This window comes from Triturus cristatus, chromosome 8 (assembly GCF_964204655.1).
Source record: "Triturus cristatus chromosome 8, aTriCri1.1, whole genome shotgun sequence".
NCBI lineage: Eukaryota > Metazoa > Chordata > Amphibia > Caudata > Salamandridae > Triturus > Triturus cristatus.
The window spans coordinates 517,250,915-517,277,354 of NC_140591.1; positions in this window are offsets into that span (position 1 = coordinate 517,250,915).

Below are 26,440 nucleotides of genomic sequence, written 5' to 3' on the forward strand. Positions count from 1 at the left end.
CCTGTCTAGGTTAAAGTGACCTTTTCCTCAGCCCAGGCTCTTAGGTTCGGAGGAATAACTTCAAACAGAAGGAGGTTGACTGCCATGCATGAATCAGAAAAAGGGAAAACATATTTATATATATTTCTGTTTACACAGTTTACCTTACCGCATGGTAATTTCATATTAATGAATCTACCCTGCCATGATTAGTATTGTATAGCAAAATAGCCAAAATAGCATCTTTTTGTTTTGCGCACCTTTGACTTTTTTATGTTTCACTGCACAGTTTGTCTAGAAAAATTGTCATAAGTAAAAATGACCATTGATTTTATATCACAAAAACTCTCAGAAGCAACACTAGTGTTGGGAAAAAAAACGATCGATTGTGACTATTATTCAGTGTTTAGGATTCTGTCAAGACCAGCAGCAGAAGAGCTGGCAGCTTCGAATGTCAGCATAGAAAATCCTCTTACACCAAATAATTGATAGATATCATTTAGTGCTGTGCCTTTGTGACAAGATCATTCTGCCTGCAATGTGGCGTGTCGCATAAACCCACACAGTTGGTGACAGCGAGGCAGGCCTGGCTTCCACCTTGCAATTTCGCTTCCTTTCAGATCAAAGTAGCAAGTCCAAGGGACAGTAAAACATGTTGACACCAAGTGCCCCAATGAGAGAGACTTTGCGAATCATTAAGACTGAACCAGTACCCCAAGAGTTAGGGAGAAATAATTCTTTCAGAGAAACAGAGAGAAAACAGGATAGTAAGGTAAGTAGTGAAAATTCAGCAGAATTAGCAAAAACCACTTTAGAGTTAACCGAAAAGATTAGGGAGTTGACTAAAAACTTAGAAGCTGTAACTGTTCCCGTAACCGTAGGTCCAGTAATGCTTATTTTTGATAAACAAAAAGATAATGAACATTGTTTAACGGTCCCTTATAACAGTAATAAACAGACAGAGAGGCCAAGGATAAATTCAGAAGAAAACCCATGGAGACAAACAGTAAGTACATCAGATCAGAGTACACCTAAAAATTTGATAGCAAATCCAGATTTTGTTGAAAGACTGATAATGACTACAGATTCCATATCAGAGACCCCAAGAGACTTAGAACGAGGTAATGAGGAAAAACCAGTAGGTCCTACTTCAGAAGGATTAAGTGAGTGGTTAAGGAGCTTACAGAGAAAAGATAGAGAATCTCAATCTATAGATGTGGCCAAACTAAGGATGGTTTTGGAAGAATTAATAGTAGGGACTATCCCCACAGAAAAATTAAAATCCTTTCAGGGTGAAGAATTGCTCTTTTTGTGCAAAAGTATAACTTGGAGAGCAAAGAATCTACATGAGAGACTAGAGGAAGTAGCAAATGAAATGGGTATAGACATCGAAAAGGTAATGGCTTTGCAAAAACCATATCGAGTAGATTTTACTGAAAAAGATATTGAAAATTTGAATACCACAGGATGGATAATCCAGATTAAAGACATAATCATTTTATTGAGAAAATGGGGAGACGTGGATAAATGGAGAAGTAGGTGGTTTAGAAAACGAGATGATGCCCCAGAGAAAACGTTTGCAGCTTTCCCCGTAAGAGAAAAAGAAAAGATAGTGACAGAATGCCCTATGAGAGAAATTCCAGGAGGAGGATATGTACAAGTTCCTTGGACTAGGCAAGATATTTTGTCATTTACAAATGATTTCCCTCGACTACGCGAAAAGCCAGTCGAGTGGTATAGACAAGTGGACAGATTTGTAAAATTATCAAAAGTTTTGTGGATTGATTTGAATAGCCTATTTGACATAATAGTACCAGCAGATTTATGGACAGAGTGCAAAATTGTAATAGACTGGCCTACAAAAGAATACCCTAGAGATCCAAAGACAGGTGCCCCTGATCCAGAGGTGATGAAAAAATATGAACAAGTAATTACCTTTTTGAAAAACAAAGTACCTCCCAAAGAGAATGATTGGGTAAAAATTGACCGAACTCATCAAGAAACTAAGGAGTCCATGCATGCATACTACGAAAGGTGAAGCCTTGCCTTTAAGCAGTTTAGTGGTGACGAAAATTTGAGTGAAAAGGATTTAAGTCATTTTGCAGACAGATGTATATGGTCTACATCCTGAAATTAGTGAAATGATTAAGCAACATACAGTGGATTGGCAAAACAAGAAAATAGATGAAGTACTGAGACATGCAAAGTATTTTAGTGACGAAATTGAAGCCAAACAGCGTAAATTAAAAGAAAAAGCTATGTGGGCACAAGTAAAAGTAGCAGAAAGACAGGAAGCTCAGTTGATTGAACAAGCAAATAGTGCAGGACCAAAACCTAGATTTAATGCTGGAAAAGGAAAGGGACAGTTCAATATTGAAGAAGCCAAAAAGAAATGGCCATGTCATAATTGCGGAAGAATAGGGCACTGGAAATCAGAGTGTAAATTTCCCCCGAATACTAATGGAGATAATGTATCATTGAATCCGCAGGTTCAGAAAGAGGTGAGTGGTCAACCGCAGCGACAGCAGCAGGTTGTTACCCAACAGAATCAGGTGCCAAAACCGCCTATTCCACAGAGCGTAAATTCACAGAAATACAGTAATGAGACAGGATTCTACAACTAAGAACAGGGCCCCAACATTTCATTCCAATAATCATACCTCCCACCTGGACTATACCTTCACATCCTTAAACATGTTTCCAATGATAACAACATTCAGGATAGGGGTCAACGACCTCAGTGACCACCTCCCTCAAGAAGTCTGTATAAAAGCAAGAGCACTACTAAACGTAGAGCCATATATCGGCCCTAAGATAAACACAACATCAAACCTAAGGCGACTCCGATGTAATTCCAACAACATCACTACAATAAGTTTTGATGTAAAATCTTTATACACTCAAACAGTAAAATGCCTGAATATTCCATCACAAGAATGGCAAAACTTCACCCAAAAAGTCGCGGTCAAACTATCTAAGGGTCCAGCAAAGAAGCTTCCAAACGGAAAGGGGCACCTAAATAAAACATCACTTTCTCCAGGAATGAAGATCCAAAAACGAATAATAAATCACACACTGAGAAAGATTCGGCAAGATCCAGAAAACAAAGACCTGCAGACAACCTTGAGGGAAGCTAAAAAATCACTAAAACAGAAGAAATGGGAGAAACGGAAAAATAAAAACGATCAACTATGGGCAAAATTATTCCACGAAGCGAAACAAAAAAACAGTTCTAAATTCTGGAGAATGATTAAGGAAATAAAAAATCCTGACCATGGTGGCATAGACTCAAACATCACAGAAGAAGCTTGGACAAACTATCTAGCCAGTCACTTTAATAGTGAGGACACAACCAAAGAGGAAGCGCCAAAGAGCTTGAAAACGGATGACGTGGAGGTAGGACTTGGCTATCACCAGAGAGAAGCAAACAACAAATGCAGCACCTTCATCTTGAAAACGAACTATCCAAAGAATGACGCTGATATTTCCACAGTCTCAGACCCACAGCTATCGACTATTGGGACTGAAGACATCAGAAGACAAATAGCGAAAGGAAGACCAACAGGAGCCCCTGGACCCAACGGCTTACCATCAATGCTTTACAAAAACGACGTAGAGTTCTGGAGCGTCGCTTTAACACCTTTATTTAATTATGCAAAAATTACTCAGATATTATCAGAGTCATGGCACGGTTCAATAATCAGTCCAATCTATAAACACTCGAGCAAAAAAGACCCAAAAAACTATCGTCTGATTGCGTTAATTGACGTAGAAGCTAAATACTTTGCAGGGAACATACTAGAGGAATTAACCTCTTGGGCCGCAGCTAACTCAGTAATCCCGAACACCCAAACCGGATTCCGTCAGGGCCAAGGAACAACTACAAACATCATGGCCCTGACTCTACTGATGGAATCAGCAAGAGACAACAATAAATCTTTATATCTCTCCTTCATCGACTATACTGCAGCGTTCGATCATGTAGACCGCAACAAGTTATGGCAAAAATTGGCCAAATGGGGCATACCTGCTCATCTTTTAAATGTCCTGATAGCACTACATTCTAACACCTGGATTAAAGTGAAACTTGGTGCAGGCACACATCTTTCAAAACCAATAAAAACAACAAAGGGCCTCAAACAAGGCTGTGTCCTAGCTCCAACGCTATTCAATCTCTTCCTAGCCGACCTGCCCGGCGAACTAGACAAAAAATTCTGCCACGCACCAAAGCTAGGGATGATCACACTATCCAATCTGCTGTACGCAGACGATCTGGTGCTCATCAGCCAGACACCCATTGGTCTTCAGCACCTACTAAACACCACCTACGATTTTTCAAATAAAAATGCTCTGCAAATAAACTTTAATAAATCTAAGGTAATGGCAGTAAACTACAAAAAGAAAAGGGAACATAACTGGCACATAAATGGAGAACGGAAAACGTAACAACCTACAAATACTTGGGCATAATACTGGACTCGAAGATCACCTTTAAACCTCAGCTGGACTCCCTGCGAGGCAAGGGAACGGCAACCTCCCTTGCCCTAAAAACTTTAAAGACTAAACTCCCAGATTTGACCTTCTATCCACTTCTCCAAGTACTTCGTGCAAAACTGCTACCAACACTCACCTACGGGAGCGAACCCCTTCAAGGGAAAGACGCCACCCTTCTGGACATAATCATATCAAACTCTTATAGGCTCATCTTTAACCTGCCAAAACAATTCCCCTCCGCACAAATACGACTGGAATTTGGCATCGCGAAACAAACCTTAGAAAGACGGTGTGCATATGTCACTGCCTGGCACAAGATACGCAATGCCAACAAAGATTCCCTAAATTATAACATCTGGGAAGAGACTCTTCAGCATCAAAAATCATCAGCGAGGAAGTATTTAATTGACTCTCTCGAAGTGCTGGGCCTATCTAATTTATGGGACATTCCAACAGACCACGTGACGTTTAAAAAAACAGCCAAAAAGGTAGTTAGACAAGGAGGCCCTGACAAAAAAAGCACACGGCTGGATAATCCTTAATGACTATGGTCCGACGCAACCACAGGCTTACCTCAACGTGGGCATGAACTTAAGAATGAAAGAGAAATTTCTAAAAAATGCGTCTGGGCGTAATCCCTGTATATCCTCACTTACCGCCCTGGACAAGGAAAAATCTTCAACCACAATGTCGTCTGTGTAAAGCAGGAAAGGAAGACCTTGTCCATGCAGTGTGCATCTGCCCCAAATTGAAAGACCTGAGATGCAAACTCCTGTGAGAATCCTTCAAATCTCACGGAATACGGACATGCAGACAGGCAGTCAAACTTTGCTTCAATCCCAGCAAAACAAAACTAAACTGTCAGGTCGTAAACATTTTTGAACTGGCTGGGGTCAGATACATGAGAGCTTGAGGACTGTTGATTTTAAATAATGCCACACTATAATCTGAATCAACTTGGCAAACTCATAGGACAGAGAGAACTTTTAAACATCTTTTGGTTAATTGTCCTTGCAATTTTTAATTGTCCTTTTAATGTTTTTATTCGCTTTGTAAAGATTTTAATTAATCATGTACAAAATAAATACTTACTTACTTACTTTACAGTCAGTTATACAATCAATTTTTCAAAAACAAATCATCCATTTAGACACTTATATACCCATTTATTCTTCCATCGACCTTGAGATATACATATATAAAACAAATGCAATTTTCAGAAAAAACACACATTCACTGGATGATGTCATTAGTGATGTCATCAGTGATGTAATTTGAGATGTCATGAGTGATGTCATGAGTGATGTCACTGACCATGTCATGAGTGATGTAATATGTGGCGTCATCAGCAGTGCATTGCGGGCGCTCGAGTTATAGTTAGCTGAACTAACTATAATGGGGGAATTTCAATGGTTTTGTACGAGTGAAAAGTGAATTTCTAAGGTTTCTTAAATGCTAATTCCTAACTATAACGTACCTGAAACCTATAGTTTTTTCAGTGAATATATATATATATATATATATATTCACTCTAAAAAACAAAGGGTACAGAGATGGTATAGTTAGGCTAAGGTTTCACTTATACAAAGCCAGAGAAATTCAGTAGTTATAGTTAGCTGAGCTAACTACAACTTTTGCCCCCGCCATGCACTGCCTATGACCTCACATACTACATAATTCATTACATATTCTTTGACATAATTTATGATATCACTAAGTGACATCATTGATGACATTAATATGGCCAACAATCATAAAGTTAGCCAACCCCACACTGCGATGGACCTTCGGTTGTGCATGGTGGGGGTTGGCCACAGGTTCTGGCCTGCGGACAGGCTCTTCAGCCAACCCCACATAGCCATCGACCGTGTGTGGCAGGCGGTTGGCCTTATGGCCTAACCCTGGGGACCCATCTCCTTGTCTTTTTTTCCCTATTACAGGGGAGAGAGGCCATGGGGCCCACTCCCAGAGCCTCTTTAGGCCCTGGAACCCTATCCCCTAGGACAGTACGTATAAGTTGATAGGGGAGTTTGCCACATGGTCCCTCTCACAAGCCGCTTTAGGCCCTAGGCACCCCATCCCCAGGCCCCAGCTGCATTTCACCAATTTCTCCTGCTGTTCTGACCCACGCTCTGTGGGGCATATTTACATGCCCCTATCGCCAACAGAGCGTCCCTTTTTTGATGTTCTGGTGGCTTAACGCCATTTTCAATATTTACAAGCTGGCACTAAGCCACTTAGCGTGGCTTAAATCCACCTTGTAAATATGCCCCTTTCTGCCACAGTGTTCTGCGGCAAAGGGGCGTGCAATGGGTGTTTCTATGGGCATTCCACCTCAATACCCATTGCTTTTTTACGTTGCCCCAGATTTACAAGGAGGTGTAAATCAGGGCCAGTGCCAAAAATGAACGCCATGCAAGAGCAGGCGTTAGAATGGCACACAAGGAGAAATGCTCTTATTTCTCCTCGTTTTTGCTTTCCCTTTGTGTGCTGCACTCTGCAGCACACATAGATAGAGTAAAAAGCATTAATGATTGTTTATGTGCAGTAAGGTGTCCCTTCCTGCACATAAACAATCATTAAATAATTATGATTTGCTATTTCTATGTGTGCTGCACAGTGCAGCACACATAGAAGTAACAAATAGCCATTGTGGATTGTTTATGTACAGGAAGGGACACCTTTCTGCACATAAACAATCATGCCTTGCAACTCAGGCACCTTTGCACTATAGTACACGGGTGCCTGTGTTGGCGCTAGGCAGCTAATTTTAGTGCCAGCGCAAGGGGAAACGAAGAGGTGCACTGTATTGTAGTAAATACGGCACATAACTGCGTTTTGAAAATGCTCTGTGCTCCAACATTTTCTAGTAAATATGCCCCCTTCTTCTTTGTACAGTTCCAGGGAGCATCATCGTTTCACCAGATCAATAGGGGAATATACAAATGAAAAGGAAATATAGTTAAGACCCTTTCACTGGTCTTAGGCAGAATGCTAAATAAAGAAATCCACCAGCTGAACATCAAATGAAGCCTGTCTAGGTTAAAGTGACCTTTTCCTCAGCCCAGGCTCTTAGGTTCGGAGGAATAACTTCAAACAGAAGGAGGTTGACTGCCATGCATGAATCAGAAAAAGGGAAAACATATTTATATATATTTCTGTTTACACAGTTTACCTTACCGCATGGTAATTTCATATTAATGAATCTACCCTGCCATGATTAGTATTGTATAGCAAAATAGCCAAAATAGCATCTTTTTGTTTTGCGCACCTTTGACTTTTTTATGTTTCACTGCACAGTTTGTCTAGAAAAATTGTCATAAGTAAAAATGACCATTGATTTTATATCACAAAAACTCTCAGAAGCAACACTAGTGTTGGGAAAAAAAACGATCGATTGTGACTATTATTCAGTGTTTAGGATTCTGTCAAGACCAGCAGCAGAAGAGCTGGCAGCTTCGAATGTCAGCATAGAAAATCCTCTTACACCAAATAATTGATAGATATCATTTAGTGCTGGGCCTTTGTGACAAGATCATTCTGCCTGCAATGTGGCGTGTCGCATAAACCCACACAGTTGGTGACAGCGAGGCAGGCCTGGCTTCCACCTTGCAATTTCGCTTCCTTTCAGATCAAAGTAGCAAGTCCAAGGGACAGTAAAAGCATGAAACCCTTCACAGGAGGAGGGTTTCATAAGCAGAGGGCCAGCGGTGCAGCTAAGACCTGCAGGTATTTAATAAAAGCCAACATCTGGGCCTCACCTGCCTCAAATTACACGCCTACATTGCGGGGCCAGTTGAGCGCGCCTTTCATGCAGCGACGCTTGAAGCATGGCGCACTTACAGCTGAAGGAGCAGCGGGGCTTCCGTGATAGTGTCGCTGGCTCACAGCGCACGCAGTTTAGGGTTTGTTCTGCATCTTGATTCTTTTGCTTCGGTTACTTTTCCCACAGTCAGCTCAGCCCCCTGCCGTCTCCGGAAAGAGATGAACACTGTACTCCCTGGCAGTGAACCCGACATTTTCTGTTCCTTATCCAACAGAGAATGAAAGCAGGAGGAGGAGATCATGTGCAGGGAAAAGGAGAGCCGATGCAGAGTGCAGCGCGGCTGGGCGTGGGACCTGGCGTACATGAATGACTTCCATCAGATAAGCATTGTCAGACCTGGCATCCTCTGGGTGGTGCTTCCCTAGACTTTTGCCTTTTACCTGCTGTTTTGCTGATTCTCTTTTTGTTGCCCTTAGGACTCTGAGCACTTTACCACTGCTAACCAGTGCTAACGTGCATTTGTTTCTCCCCTAAACCTGTTTTTGATTGGTTTACACCAGATTGATATATTACATTTACTGATAATTCCCTTGTAAAGTGGTATACCTTATACACACGGCCTGTATTTCAAATGCCACTTGTGTGCCTGCAGCACTGATTGTGCAACCCACACAAGTAACCTTTCAAACCTGTCTCAGGCCTGCTATTACAGGGCTTGTGTGTGCTGTTTCCTGCCACTTGGACTTGGCATTTAAAACCACTTGCCAAGCCTTAACCCCTTGCGTGCTTATGACGGAACCACGCCGTCATAAGTCACGGGCGGCGTGTGCTCATGATGGTGTGGTTCCGTCATGCGGCTGCCGCTCCGCCCACGCAGCATTAATTCCACGCCTGTGCGGGCGAATTAATGAGCGGGCGGGGTCATGACGGAACCACGCCGTCATGAGCACACGCCGCCTGTGACTCATGACAGCGTGGTTCCGTCATGAGCACCACAGTGCTGCGCCGCGCTCACACAATAGACCCCCCGCGCCGTGGCGAAATTCGCTGCACGGCGAAGGGGTTAAAGTCAACTTTTATTACATATATTAGTCACCCCTAAAATAGGCTCCAAATGACCCTAAGGGCAGGGTGCTATGTAAGTAAAAGGTAGAACATGTACTTGTTCTTGACATGCCCTTGTAGTGGTAAACAATTAAATCGGAAAGAAACTATCCACCTTCAAGGATTGCAAGAAGGCTATAACCACTCCTCCTCCCATCTTGGTTTCTCTGTCAAGTCTAACCAACTTATATTTGTCGGGAAATGCAATAGGAATACAAGGAAGAGCCAATGCATGCAGCCAGGTTTCAGTGATAAAACAAATGTCAGGTTGGAAAGAGGTGAGCAATTCTCTATGGCATATTATCAAGCCCATTATCGACGTTTTCGCTAAAGCGGCGATAATTTTAACGCCGTTCCTTGATAATAAGGCCCTCAGTATGTAATGTTAGAATGTAGGGCTGTCATGAGGGGAACCTTGCGGAGTTTGTACACGGTGCTGGATTAGACGGTTGCTTTGCTGTCTGCTGCTGTTGGTGGTTGTTTCAGGTGTCTTGTTTTCTTGTAATAAATCTACTTATTGGATTCACTGCTGTCTGCCTCTTCACTACATAAATTTGGCAATGAGTGGGAGAAGGCAAAAAGAAGGCACCACTCAGCAATATTTCAAAATTGCTTGCGTTGTGCTGAAGACCCGTTTTGTTCGTGTAGCTGTTTCTACTCATGCCAGGGTCGTCGGCTCATTGAACTATGTCATCCGACTTCTGGTAGGATTTATATTTTTAGATTTTGCGCTTCCTCTGCTTCTTCACTACATTCTGGTCGCTGTACTACACGTGTGTAAGTAGTGTCAGTATGTGATTATACTAACAAATGCATCATGGTAGTAGGGAGAGCGACCTCTCAGGCGCAGCTCATACAATGTCCCTGGGTGTGCATTCGCTGGACATTTGTCTTTGCTATTAGAGGGTGGTGCATGGCTTCCACCCTGTGATAGGATATACTTGTTCGACTACTTGAAGCGAGAGGAGGAAAACCTCATATCGCTGTAATAGAGGGGATGCGAATGGTAAAAATGGAGAGAAAAGAACAAAAACAAAAAAAAAGCAGGGTCTCATCCGTTCTTTTAAATGAGGCCCCTGGTGGTGGGTAATGTTCCATGGCCAATCCAATTATTATATTGCAGGGTCTCTGTAGGACTGGGGATCTTAATGTCACATGTAAATTAAGCACGGAAGGGCACAGAGATGTTTTGCAGCCTAGGGGAGCGCCACCTTCCCGAGTGTTGTTTACTAATTGTTCGGGGTGTTCGAGGCCAACTGAAGTCCAGGGATCGCCACACTCCGGGTCTTTATTTAAATATGCAGGGTGGGCCTCGGCAGTCCCTGAAGTCTCGGTGGTCCTAGGCAGTGCCTTATTTGTTCTGTAGTCACACAGGCAGTACTTATGATGTTATAAAGGGATACACTCATAGAACTCTTGCAGTTGTACAATTACCCAGGCTTTATTTGTCTAATAGTCAGTTAGATTATGTTTGGTAGGTGCACTCCAATATTAAATAATGTTGTCCTTAAAATCTCCAATAAATAGATGATTTTCACAATAAACAATAGACAAGGGTCGTCAGAAAAAGAAGACCTATACACTCAGTTATTTATTTGAAAAAATAAGTAACCTTTATTAAAACAGAAATAAATAGATACCGTTTGTCTAGGACGCTTGGGTCTGGGAGAAAGAGTGTGGTTCAGCAAGTCCTTAAAATTAAATACATGAGGCCAGAGATTATGGGCCATATTATGAAGGAAGGGCAATAACATTATCGCCGCTTTAGCGGCAGAAAACGTCCGCTAAAGCGGCAATAAGGGGTTAATAATATGCCCTTGTGAATTCCCTTAGAAGCCCAGGTTCTGGTGTGAACCTGGGCTTCTATGGGAATTTACAAGGGCATATTATCACCCCTTATTGTTGCTTTAGCGGCAGTTTCCTGTCGCTAAAGTGGTGATATTGTTATCGCTGTTGTTTGATAATATAGTCCTACATTATTAGCTACGGGAAAATCGCTTGCATGCACCTGTGCACCCAGGTTGCTGAACCCCAACCCCTTCCCCCACACTGTGCTCAATTGTAGGTCTTGCACACAAAGGCTTGACTGCTCACCTGCCACCACTGGTGTGTCCCACGACGTGTTGGTGCAAGCTCCTAGTCCGGGGTATGTTTGTACAATAGACCAGGTCTCCGGTCGGGACGGTGTCTTGATACCACGATGGAAGGTGTCAGAATGCCAGGGCATCATTGCGGGGTCAGCACCCACTCCGCCCTTCTTGTGGCAATCAATGGAATGTCTGAAAAGGGAGAAATAAATTAATGGTGGAAACGTTTGGAGGTAAATGAAGTTTTAGTTCAAGCTTGATAGAAAATAGGAGTTGAGTGCATCCTTCATTTTTGAAGTACGATCTACCAACTGTTAGTGGTAATCGTGGTTCAAAGAGGAGTTGGAGTGCATGAGAATACACAAGGTTAAACAATAATATGTTATGCCAACGTTCACATACAAAGGAACAGAGCGCATGCTAGAAGCATAATGTGCGCGTGTAATGCAGTGGCGGGAGCCTGTGTGCATGCACACTTAGTAAGGAGCTCACTACAGTGTCCTAAAAGCCAACGCCACATGTCTGTAGGGCAGCACTGCCCGCTGGCTCAGGTCCACAGTACGGTCCAGCAGGTCCTTAAAATTAGACCGATGTGACGGAATGAGGTCAGAGATCCCATCATTACGCACGGCAACCTCGCTTTTTCACACATGTGCACTCAGGGTGATATACATTACCCCACCCCACCCCTCCCACAGAACCGCCCTCAACAGGTGTCTGTAGGGCAGCACTGCCCGTAGGTTCAGGCCTACCTTATGGTATAGCAGGTCTTTAAAAAGAGACAGAGATATGACTGAATGAGGTCAAAGATCACATCATAACGCATGGCAATATCGCTTATTCGCACATGCGCAGTCTGGCTGATGCATCCCATCCCTCCCGCAGCACCGCGCTGAAGAGGTGTCTGTAGGGCAGCGCTGCCCGCTGGCTCAGGCCTACAATGCAGTCCAGCAGGTCTTTAAAATGAGACAGAGATGTGACTGAATGAGGTCAAAGATCACATCATAACACATGGCAATATCGTTTGTTCGGACCTGCGCAGCTAGGCTAGGCCCCACCCCTCTCGCCACAGCACGCTCAATTGGAGGCCCTGTGCACCTAGGCCGCTCTGCTTACCTGCTGTCATTGTTGTATGAGCAAACACTACGGGCAGCAGTGCTCACAATGCAGATGGAGTGTTGATTTCAGGAGAGTGTACACCTCATGGATCCCGTTCGTTGACGATGGGTAGTAGGGCTCACAATTTAGAGGCCGTGTTGATTGCCAGGATGGAGTACACCTCATGGATACATTTCTATTTTTTATTGCGCATTGTGATATGCGAGGTGGATGCGGCAAATCATTTGAGGTAGTGTGGAAGAAGAGGGACGTGTGGCGTTGTGGTTATCCTATTTATACGTACGCAAAGTGGGCTGGGCTTGCATACGCCAGGCCAGCGTAGGGGTGTGAATAATTATTCCGGGGACTTGGGCGTTATTCAGTTCCTGCCTGGCCAGGAAGTGTACCTATGTGTGTTTCTTTTGTAGTTTTGACCTCGCAGAGTGTGCAATTTAGATTAGTGTAGCATGTGTCGGGAGGGCGGAAATTATCGTTAATGAGATGGTATGTGATCTAGGATGTGCAGTCTGCCCGTGGCTGATGATGCTCCTTAGTGCCAGCAATACCCAAGTCGAAAGGCAGCACAATAATGTGCAGACACACACACCAGGGGCATCGTGTAACACATATTTGTTTTTTGATGGAACGTTTGAGATGCATGGCAATCACACGTGAAAGGCTAATGTACAGAGCATGAATATTGATCAAGATGACCGTAGCATGTTGTGTGTAGTATAAGATATGTGTATACAAGAAAACACTTTTCAAAAAAGCTTTCTAAGCAGAAGAGGTGTCTCTCATCAAACGCTGTAGAGAGAAATAGTAAAATGGGTGGGGTCATACAACTGTTACAATGGGAAATGTTATGAACCACTCAAATGCTTTTTTTTAAGGTCACATGGCAATCGCGCACCGAGCGCGCAAGGAGAGGCCGCACCCGACGCGATTTTGGCAAAATTTATTTATCATAAAATAAGTTTATTACAGTCAGAAATATATAAATGTTTAAAATAATTTCGATTTTTGCATGCTCGCATATACTGTTTAAAGTTATTTAGATATACTTTTGAGACAAAAAAAAAGGGAATGGTGTACCAGCACGATACTATACTATATCTCCAACATCAACTCCCGTATTTCAACAGAGCACACATACAAAGACTGGAAGTGTTTACTTCTCTTTAATGCGTTGGGCCTTCCACGACCCGGCAGGTTAAAAGAATATTCAGAGAAACGTTTCAGCTATCCTCATATATGTGTCTCTTAAGATAGTAATTGGCCAGGTGGATAGATGAGTGTGGCTGAAATAAGCCTGATCTGAAATACTAATGTCTTGTGCATTGCTTAGTTTTCTGATGCATCAAGCCATACAATCGTCTATGTACGTTTGTGCCATTCATACTCTTGTCTTAATGATACCTTTGTTTTAGTACTGGTACTTTCTGTGCCAACTAGGAAATCATTGATGACCAGAAATACTTTTTTTTTCTTACTTTTGGTCCCCCTTTATTACAAGAGAGCCACCAGAGTGCCAGCAGATACCTCCAAAAGTCCTTCCAGCTCCACGACTAGGTAAGTCTAGAACACGAGCCATCAATTCCAACTGTACCTTTTGAAATACAAATTGCTAAATGTCCTACTTTTGGGCAGGGGTTTATAGTGGTGGCTATAAAATGGCCACTACGAAGAATTGCCAGAAGACATGTTTCTCAGGAGAATTGAAAATCTCATTCTCCATGAGAATTGCAGCCCCCTTGGTGCAGGCAAACCATGTATAACCAGCTGCTGCTGTACTGACTGCAAAACAGTGTCTTTGTGGTTCGGGGGGGAAAGTGTGTGTGTTGTTTCTGTTGCATCATCTATCTCTGCTTTAATCTCACATTGGTCAAGATTGACAGTATATCTCCCCCCAACAATGCTGTTCCTCTGGTTGGTTGTGGTTAATGGGTGAAACTGAAGGCTCAACCATGGGACATAGAAACTTTTTCCAACACTGGTTTTTTTCGGACATATTCCGTGCAGCCCAAGATACACTTTTGGAGTTTGATATTTTTGCACTCCATATTCAGGTTAGTTATTAATTGATCAGCAACAGGTCTGATCTTCACAGAAACGGCAGAACCTCTGGAGACAGTTTTTAGGTCTCGCTGAGCACAGCGCATGCGCTGACTCGTAGAGACATTTTGTATGTGCGCTTTTTTAAGTGCTGCTTGCTGGCCTAGCGCTTGCGTGCATGTGAGCGTGCACGCGTGCAGCTGCCATGCGCTAGGCCAGCCAGCAGCACTCAGGAGAGCGTCATCGCGATCACTTTCGCTTTCACAGCGATCGTGATCGCGATGACGTTATAATCACTGCACCCGCGCTTTACTTTTAACATTAAAAGTAAAGCCCGGGTGCCGCGCTTATACCAAAAGTAAAGAAATAGATGTTTTTTCTATTACTTTACTTTTGGTATAATCGCGGCACCCGCACTTTACTTTTAATGTTAAAAGTAAAGCGCGGGTGCCACGGCTGCCTGGCAAGCGCTTGTTCCCTTTGTATTCTGAGAGTTTAGTCCTGTTTATCCCTTCTTAAATCAGGACAATAACTCCCAGAATGCAAAGACAAAACCTTGGGAGCTCTGCGTAATGTTACCTGAAGTCTTCTTGCCATCATGAACACTAAGTATTTATTTAGCAACCCAGTACCCAGTGAATTCTGGGAATTGTAGTCCAGTTCCCATTTATTGAACAAATTGTACTAATGTGCTCTATTGCAATAGTTTGTAAAAGATAAAACTGAAGTGGAATATGATGCCCCGAATGGCATGGCGTCCTGGGTACTTCTTTATCTTGTTTTTTCTTTTTTGAGTCACGTAGCTGTTTCCTGGCCTCATACCATGTGTGACATCATCCACCATTAATGGGTTTCCAGTGAACAGCAATTTGCATTATGAAATTTGTGGCCATTACTCACAGAGTTAAAGGTGCAACTACGAATCCCAGAATGCAGCATGCTGTTGGCTTTCAAGCAAGGCATGGCTGACTGTGTCACACTTCTCATGAGGTCACTTGTCAGCCATGGATATTCATTCTCCGCCTCTCCCTCGGAGCATGAGGGTAGTTTTGGGGTGCAATAAAGCACTGCACGGGTACTTAATGTTACAGAACTTTTCAATTTGTGCTCACTTAGCACGTGTCCAGGAAGAAGATCTCAATCCCGTCTCCAAGGCCCCCAAAGCTATCAAAGAGGTCACTGCTCCATGCCTTTAAAAGCTAAGCACATCTGGATCGCCATCTACCAAAGGGCATTGATCCTCTTATATTATCTTTAATTGCTAGACTCACGTAGATATTTTATTGGAGGGCATTAACACCCTCCATGCCCCCCACGCAATAAGAACTAAGCCCACGGGGATCTATTCCTGTCAGAGACAATGCATCAGGTGTCAAAATCCGTATGCAGCCTGCTGATCGTATGTTTGAATGCCATTAGGATAGCCTAGTGGGCCAATGTACCAGTTGCAAATAGCGGAGCGCAGTCAAGTCATAGGTTAACCCATTAAGAAAGCCGGACTTGAAACTTGATACGCAGATCGCATGTTTGTGGAGATATCTTAGTGGACTACCGCGCATGCTGCTGTAATCTGCTGGAACCTGCAGCTCCCGGGTTCAAATCGGGGCATGGTAGTGAGCGGGCTGCAGAGTTCAGTGTGTAAACTGCTGCTCAACGTGGTGTTAGCTGACTCTGAATCGAAAGGGTCGCGTTGTCTCAGAAGTCTGTCCAAGATCCAGACCAGTGGTGTTCGAGGTTTTATCCTAAAATAATAATGTACTTGAAACATTCCTAGCCGCCCCAGTTTCTAAAAGAGTTCCTCTTCGATGAAAGTTATTAACCGGAACCAATACTGCGCCGATATACACCTCTTGCATGCATACTTCCTCCCGCTTTGCAGAGTATGCCTTCCCTTCTACATGGGAATATATCCTTAGGTTGTGTTTGAATGAGATAGATCCCTTGCATCAGAATGACGGTGTTTACCCATTGCAATATGTTTCTCCTTGTGAGAATCACACACTTCGAAAATCTTGCCTGAAATCAGTATGGATCAGGGAACACCAGCAAAGGTAGGATGCGGTGCTAAACCCAGTTTGGATTATATGTCCAAGAAAAATAATTATATACATAGAATAATAGTTTTCCTGAGTGGTGCCTTTATCTGATTCATTAATTCATTCATTCTAATACTGCAGCTCCAGAGGGGTAGACGCTGATCCCTGGGAAGGTATTATCAAGCCATGAGTCTGTGTAAGCTCCAGTTGGACATGGAAGTTACTTACTGTAGCAGTGGTGTACAAGCATCAGTGCTTGAATGTGGGTCAGATAGCCTTCGATAGAGGTAAGTTACTTACCTGCTGTGGCAGGGATGTGTTCCTCGGTTTTCCTGGCTTCCAAGAGGCTCTTATGACGCAGCAGAGAGACATGCTGGATAGACTGCTTGATTGTAACAGCAGTTCAGCAGGAGATTCTTTTTTTCCAGCCTCAGACACTAAATGGCGGCATAATGCACAGCACGTGAATCCAGAAAGGGATTCATGCTGCAAAACAGATCTGCAGGCATGCCTTAATTCCTCTTGTAAAACATTCAACCCCATTGCAGGGAATTTATGCTAAGGTTACGACACTTAGAGATCTATGGTGGGTAATTGTTACCTCAAACAGTAGTCTTCAGTATGAGACATACAAGAAATTCTTGAAGTATGTGGGGGAGAGTAGTGGTCTCACGGCTAGACTGCCCACCTTGGAGCTGGGAAACCAGGGTCCGAGCCTCGGGGTCGACTCCACATCCTGTGATTCTGGGCAAATCACTTAAATTCCCCTTAATCTCCCCGTGCCTATCAAAAATATGATTGTGTCCTTGTGTAACGTAACCGGTGCTCATGTTGAGCGCTCCAATACCTTCGGGTCGAGTTCGCGCTATATAAATCTGCACACAAATATATATATCTATATATTTATGTATCCCTGTCAGGGGGGCAGCTATTCTAAAGTCAAAGAAAAAAGAGGAACAGGTGTCAGTGGAAGGGAATTATTTACCCGTAGCAGCGGGTCTCCAGCACCCTGCTATTCTTCAGATTCCTAACCTTCGAATAATTTCACCCATAATTCAGGAAGAAGCCGTTTGAAAGAGCAGACACTGTGAGATTATGAGTCGAGAAAGAGCCCAAACTGCAAGGTGTAAAGCTACTTGGCTGTAACCAATGATTTGCGGCAAGTGTATCGCCTTCTCACCAATACGCTTTCTCACAATAATCTACCTTCGACGATTGTGAAGGTTTTTTTAAGGTTAGGAATGTTGGAAATTTAAGAAAGGTCCCTTGCTTCTGTGTAGCAGTACCTCTCCTGCGTGGGTGCGTGAGCTGTCCACTGTTCGCCAGCGTTTGTGTTCAGTTTGTAACATCTGAGCTGCCTTCAGTTTCTCGTATAGTTAGTGTCCACTCATGGTGAGATTAGAACACAACGCTTAAACATAGTGGCGTAACCTGCCCAGCGGCATACCAGACGAGTCCTTCTGCCCAGTCAGCGGCTTTTATCTGGGTCAGATCTGCAGCTAAATATCCGCTCTCTGTAACCCTGGGGGGAGGAAGGGGCGCGAAGTACCTGCTTGCTTCTGAGAAGTGCCCTACTCTCCAATTAAAAGTATAGCATTTCTCTTGAGAAGTGCCGGTACTCTCCCTCTCAAAATAAACAAGCATTGGCATAGCCAATAGGTCTCGCCTTTGGGACTTTATAAGTGTTTAGCCATGCAACAGTAGATGTTGCTCCAAGGATATTGTGCTGCATAATTAAATACTTATAAGGTCCCAAAGGCGAGACCTATTGGCTATGCCTATGCTTGTTTACATTATTCTTTACATTGGTGTGTTTACATTATGCTTAAATTGGAAAGGCTCCTGGAGGGAGGGAGGCGTCTTCAGTAAAGCAGATTGCCACTTATACCATAGATTACACAGATACTAAATGAATAGAAAAGTGACAATGTAGTGGACGTATGCCAGGACATTCATGGCTAAGAAAGACCCAAAAATCATATTAGGGGCATAAGATCTTAAGTTCTGCTATGGGACAATTAGAAACATGTTTTAGGTCTTGTAAATTTAAATGTTTAACATTTGGTTCGGAAATGCTCCAGACATTGCGTCTGAAAAACAACCAAATGCTTACAATTCCATTTCTTTCACTTGCAAAGAATTTGGAAAATAAGGTGGTTATTAGCAACAAATGTAACATTGGTTTGATTCATTTGGCTAACAAGGGCTGGATTTTCCTGCCTTTGATATCACGTAAAAGTTAACATTTGAAAAATGTTCACATTAAAATGCTTCATGGACAAATCTTGAATTTATCATTTTATGCTTTTTGCAGTTAACAGCAGTTCTGACGCCTGTAAGTAACACTTTACCTCTTCTAACATACCGCAATTGGAATGAGCATGAAAGACAAAACACCTCTGTTAATACAAAGAGGGAACGTTGAGGGAGTGCAGCTCAAGTATGACAAGGGGGGACGCAGCGGGCCATCAATTGTATATAGTGGAATACAGTTAATGAGACCACATGAAAGACCCCGGCTCATTATAAATACCCCGGTGGTTCCAGCGGGGAGGTATGTATATCTGACACTCCTGCTGCTGATCATTCATTTCAGAGCACGACAGCGTCGAACTGATTAAAACCTATGCCACCGATGATATGTTCATAACTCATGAGGTAGATCAGTCTTTCTTGATTGCTGCCATTTTAGAGCTGCAGGTAGCATTACTGAAGTAATACCAAAAACCGTTGCACCACTCATGGTGAGATTAGAACACAACGCTTAAACATAGTGGCGTAACCTGCCCAGCGGCATACCAGACGAGTCCTTCTGCCCAGTCGGCGGCTTTTATCTGGGTCAGATCTGCGCAGCTAAATATCCGCTCTCTGTAACCCTGGGGGGAGGAAGGGGCGCGAAGTACCTGCTTGTTTCTGAGAAGTGCCCTACTCTCCAATTAAAAGTATAGCATTTCTCTTGAGAAGTGCCGGTACTCTACCTCTCAAAATAAACAAGCATTGGCATAGCCAATAGGTCTCGCCTTTGGGACTTTATAAGTGTTTAGCCATGCAACAGTAGATGTTGCTCCAAGGATATTGTGCTGCATAATTAAATACTTATAAGGTCCCAAAGGCGAGACCTATTGGCTATGCCTATGCTTGTTTACATTATTCTTTACATTGGTGTGTTTACATTATGCTTAAATTGGAAAGGCTCCTGGAGGGAGGGAGGCGTCTTCAGTAAAGCAGATTGCCACTTATACCATAGATTACACAGATACAAAATGAATAGAAAAGTGACAATGTAGTGGACGTATGCCAGGACATTCATGGCTAAGAAAGACCCAAAAATCATATTAGGGGCATAAGATCTTAAGTTCTGCTATGGGACAATTCGAAACATGTTTTAGGTCTTGTAAATTTAAATGTTTAACATTTGGTTCGGAAATGCTCCAGACATTGCGTCTGAAAAACAACCAAATGCTTACAATTCCATTTCTTTCACTTGCAAAGAATTTGGAAAATAAGGTGGTTATTAGCAACAAATGTAACATTGGTTTGATTCATTTGGCTAACAAGGGCTGGATTTTCCTGCCTTTGATATCACGTAAAAGTTAACATTTGAAAAATGTTCACATTAAAATGCTTCATGGACAAATCTTGAATTTATCATTTTATGCTTTTTGCAGTTAACAACAGTTCTGACGCCTGTAAGTAACACTTTACCTCTTCTAACATACCGCAATAGGAATGAGCATGAAAGACAAAACACCTTTGTTAATACAAAGAGGGAACGTTGAGGGAGTGCAGCTCAAGTATGACAAGGGGGGACGCAGCGGGCCATCAATTGTATATAGTGGAATACAGTTAATGAGACCACATGAAAGACCCCGGCTCATTATAAATACCCCGGTGGTTCCAGCGGGGAGGTATGTATATCTGACACTCCTGCTGCTGATCATTCATTTCAGAGCACGACAGCGTCGAACTGATTAAAACCTATGCCACCGATGATATGTTCATAACTCATGAGGTAGATCAGTCTTTCTTGATTGCTGCCATTTTAGAGCTGCAGGTAGCATTACTGAAGTAATACCAAAAACCGTTGCACCACTCATGGTGAGATTAGAACACAACGCTTAAACATAGTGGCGTAACCTGCCCAGCGGCATACCAGACGAGTCCTTCTGCCCAGTCGGCGGCTTTTATCTGGGTCAGATCTGCGCAGCTAAATATCCGCTCTCTGTAACCCTGGGGGGAGGAAGGGGCGCGAAGTACCTGCTTGTTTCTGAGAAGTGCCCTACTCTCCAATTAAAAGTATAGCATTTCTCTTGAGAAGTGCCGGTACTCTACCTCTCAAAATAAACAAGCATTGGCATAGCCAATAGGTCTCGCCTTTGGGACTTTATAAGTGTTTAGCCATGCAACAGTAGATGTTGCTCCAAGGATATTGTGCTGCATAATTAAATACTTATAAGGTCCCAAAGGCGAGACCTATTGGCTATGCCTATGCTTGTTTACATTATTCTTTACATTGGTGTGTTTACATTATGCTTAAATTGGAAAGGCTCCTGGAGGGAGGGAGGCGTCTTCAGTAAAGCAGATTGCCACTTATACCATAGATTACACAGATACAAAATGAATAGAAAAGTGACAATGTAGTGGACGTATGCCAGGACATTCATGGCTAAGAAAGACCCAAAAATCATATTAGGGGCATAAGATCTTAAGTTCTGCTATGGGACAATTCGAAACATGTTTTAGGTCTTGTAAATTTAAATGTTTAACATTTGGTTCGGAAATGCTCCAGACATTGCGTCTGAAAAACAACCAAATGCTTACAATTCCATTTCTTTCACTTGCAAAGAATTTGGAAAATAAGGTGGTTATTAGCAACAAATGTAACATTGGTTTGATTCATTTGGCTAACAAGGGCTGGATTTTCCTGCCTTTGATATCAAATAAAAGTTAACATTTGAAAAATGTTCACATTAAAATGCTTCATGGACAAATCTTGAATTTATCATTTTATGCTTTTTGCAGTTAACAGCAGTTCTGACGCCTGTTAGTAACACTTTACCTCTTCTAACATACCGCAATTGGAATGAGCATGAAAGACAAAACACCTCTGTTAATACAAAGAGGGAACGTTGAGGGAGTGCAGCTCAAGTATGACAAGGGGGGACGCAGCGGGCCATCAATTGTATATAGTGGAATACAGTTAATGAGACCACATGAAAGACCCCGGCTCATTATAAATACCCCGGTGGTTCCAGCGGGGAGGTATGTATATCTGACACTCCTGCTGCTGATCATTCATTTCAGAGCACGACAGCGTCGAACTGATTAAAACCTATGCCACCGATGATATGTTCATAACTCATGAGGTAGATCAGTCTTTCTTGATTGCTGCCATTTTAGAGCTGCAGGTAGCATTACTGAAGTAATACCAAAAACCCGTTGCAAAAGGAGATTATAGCGTCCTGCTGGCATATTAAAAAAGAATTTCTTAGGGAAAGGGGGGATGTCGAGGTTGCATCATTGAACACTGGCTCTGTGGCCATATTTTATTAGAAATATGTCAGACCTCTGTCCCTCAAGAGAAGGAGGTGCATGGTCACTGTAATGCATTCAATAAATCACATAGCAAAAATACTGCAAGATCCCTATCAATTAAACCTCAAGGGCCCTCATTATAAGTGGCCCCAAAATGCTGATGGGCCCAGTAACAAACGCAGCTGAAAAACTGGGGGAATACATGCGGAAAGTGCCACTGAAATAAATATATCCTCGTGTTTTTCACCAACAACTTGTATTTCATGTGGTTTCCCTAACGTTGGAGTAATCAGTCCGTAGTAACAGTAAATTCTGGGGTGGGGAAATAATGGAAATGTTCACAGGCCACACACGAGTGCCTGAATTACATGGTGTGCCTAGCGTATTAGATGTGGGATTAAGAATGATAATTGTATACTTGTGCTCCAATGTAATGGTAGATCGTGCAGTGTATGTGATATCTTGTTAAGTTGATATTGCCAATGATATAGCAAACATAAGCGAGAACAAAAGGAGTAACTATTAAGTATTTAGCAACTGAACGGAAGAATACCCCTGCTGAAAACATCAAGAGTACAGAAAGCTGCAATGGTGTGTTTCGTAGCAATAAAAGTGGAGAAAACTGAGGTGGGACAACAAGCAGGAATGAGGAGCACCCAATAGGAAGTCACAGATACAGAAGTTTAGGTTTTTATTAAAAAACATTGCTGAAAAATGACTGAAGAGCTTAGGATCAAATCACAGTTAATGCCACATCGGCCAAATGTGAACAGCACCCATGAATTAGTGAAAGCTACTAACAGTCAAGCATACTCAACCCATCCTCTTTGGCGTGGTAATGATTTAGTGACAAGTCGAAATTTTTCAGTGCCACTTTGAATGACCACAGTCACATCAAAAACACATCAAAGACATGGAATAAATAAAGTTTGAAGAGAAAGTCGGAGAGGTGCACCACCAGATTGCTTATTTATATATCACACCCAGTGGTCAATTGTTTGAAAAGAAAAAATCTTTATTTTAAATGTCCAACCATAGTATAGTCTCAGCCAACGCGTTTCGTTCAAATTGAACTTCGTCAGGGCTGGAAAAGTATAGAAAAACACAACATGAATATAAGGACAATAGAAAAAACATTTTAAAAAAGCTCATACTAAGAGAGAAAGCACAGGACCAAAATTACCAACAATCAATAAACAGTTACAACCATACAAGAACTGCACAATTACATACATAAATAAATATCCAACTTAATAACAAATAATCAATCTGACACTGAACATTACGTACACACACATAAATATTAAAATTCCACGTGTACATGTTCTTATATTTCATCATTTTCATGAGGCATAAGTATGCCCACATTAGCAAAATGTTGTACATCCAGAAGGCCCTCTTGCATTATTGCATTATTGGGTGGAAAAAACCCCAAACCAAAGAACAATTCAAATATATAATATAAACAAGTCATAATGGTATGTCTTAATGTCCTATTAGGACATGTATAAGTCAACTAAATTACCAAAGGGCAGAAGAAGATAATAAGTAACAGCCCCCCTGTGGAAACACATACCATGTGTAAAGGTGAGAATATATTCCAAAGTTTTGGCAATCGTCTGTGTAAATAAATATCCGTCTCAAGAGGAGTAGTATTACTAGCGTCGTATTTCCAGAGTAATCCTTATTGCAATCTCAGTGCTTAAGTTGGATATTTATTTATGTATGTAATTGTATGGTTGTAACTGTTTATTGATTGTTTGTAATTTTGGTCCTGTGCTTTCTCTCTTAGTATGTGCTTTTTAAAAATGTTTTTTCTATTGTCCTTATATTTATGTTGTGTTTTTCTATACTTTTCCAGCCCTGATGAAGTTCAATTTGAACGAAACGCGTTGGCTGAGAGTATACTATGGTTGGACAATTAAAATAAAGATTTTTTCTATTCAAACAATTGACCACTGGGTGTGATATATAAATAAGCAATCTGGTACTGCACCGCTCCGACTTTCTCTTCAAACTTCATTGATCTGCTTGGCAGTTTGCATCTATTAGCGGCGGATGCAGGGGCATTTATGTGCACACCATCATTAACTATATTTTCAAATTACATCCTATGGGAACAAAGTAAGGAGGTGCAGCCGTTGGAGTCCGCCGTTAATCTTCCTCTCTCTAAAGCATGTTTTGGACTGGCCTGCACTCCGTTATGCATCCCTTCAAAACATTTTTAAATATGCCCAAACTCATCGACAGAAGAGAAGAGCTTGCACAGGACCTGTTTGGGAAAGGATTCAGTGCAGTTACTTCTGCACCCATAATGGAACATCAAAGTACAGGATTGCGCTTATGTTTTGTCAAACTTGAAAGGATTAAGAAACAAGAACTTGCCCGCTGGTGGGACGGTGTGACTCTCCAACAATACATCGACAACAATAAAATCCCCAGGGGACTCCGAATCCTTATTTTTCCCACTTTTGAGGATCTAAGTGGGGTCCTATTGGGAGAATGGGAACAAAACCTGGAAAAATACTGACAGACTATGATGAGTATACTAATTAAACATGCGAGTGAAAAGGGGCAGAAATTACAGGAAGAAATTGATGAGTTAGAAAAAACAATTGAAGCCATGGAATGTAAAGATTTAGTAGAGAAGAATTATGTTATTCTCAACAAAGTAATAGAAGAACACCAGCAATACTTGAGAGATAAGAAAATGCGTAAAATCAAAAGAGACGACAGGGACTATAGGGATGGCAGGATATATACTTTTGAGAAAAAGTATGATAACACCAACATCGTAGAAGATAGAAAAAGAGTCAGAGAAGAGAGTTTGGACAATAGATCTACCAGTGTCACCTCACTTCCCTCTAATGAAAGTAACAGTTCAATTCCATCGAACATAGAGGTCCCTTTAGGGGAAGGAGCAACCAACTTCCAGAGGGAATTGGAAAGATTGAGAGAGGGCGACAGACAACAAAGAAAGGGCCCCAGAAAACAAGGAGAGGTAGGAGAGCGGACAGTCACAATATGCGACTACGCTCCAAGAAGGATTAGTAACAGATAGGACTTTGGTCCCGTTGAATCAAACTACACTTTCCACCAAGGGGGTTAACACTAGTTTTAATGTTGCCCAGAATGTACAATCGGATCTTCAAATAATCAATCTATCTCACAGAGAACTAGATACGAGCGAATGTAATGTACTAAAGAAAGGATTGGGCTTTTGTCCAACACAATATGGTGATATAGTGGATGTGCATGTTGATCTATATAAATTTCTCCGCATGTTAAAATTAAAAGAGTTTTTTTAACAGCAAACAGCACATGATTTCCTTTATGTCTCGAATGTTTCTAACGCTGACAGAACTATTGAGGATATCAGACAGGTACAAACTTTATTGTCCATAGAGAATGATGAAATGCTTGATATACAAACTATTTTGAATGATCTGGAAATTTCTGAGGACTGTAATCCTGATACAGGTTTGAGATGTAGATCTAAGTTTGTACCACAAGGGGGGTATCATCCCAACATAGACAAATTTGGAAAAATGATCACTGGAGAGCTGCACAAGCTGGATGTCACTGGCTCATATACACAACACCATTATAATTTGACTAAATCAGAGAGGGAGGCTTTGAAACGATAACAAAAGGATGACAGGATTGTTATCAGGGAGGCTGATAAGGGGGGAAATGTGGTGGTAATAGACATCAAGGATTACATGGGGGAGATTGTCCGACAACTAGGAGACCAGCAGTGTTATGAGTCCATTGATTATAATCCCATTAATGGCTTACAGACCACCATCAATGGTCGTTTAACGGAATGGAAGAATGAATGCCTGCTCACTGACAATGAATTCAAATACCTTTATATTCATCAGGCACGCTTCCCTTGTATATACATCCTACCTAAGGTACACAAGGGAGGAAAATTCCCCCCGGACCGACCTATCATCTCTGGTGTGGGATCCCCCACAGAAAGAATATCTGAATTTGTTGATCTTACATTGCAAAAGCATGTCGTCAATCTTCCCTCCTATCTTAAAGACAGTAAAGATATTTTGGTCAAATTTAATGATTTTGTATGGTCTGATAACCTGATGTTCGTTACATTTGATGTGGTAGGACTATACACTTGTATTCGTAGAGAATTGGGCATGTTGGCGGTTCGCCATTACCTGGACAAGGAAGGGGCTGACCACTACTCCTACAACCTTATGATCATGGAGATGATTGATCTCATTCTCACGAATAATTTTTTCAAACATGATGAGAGGTGGTAC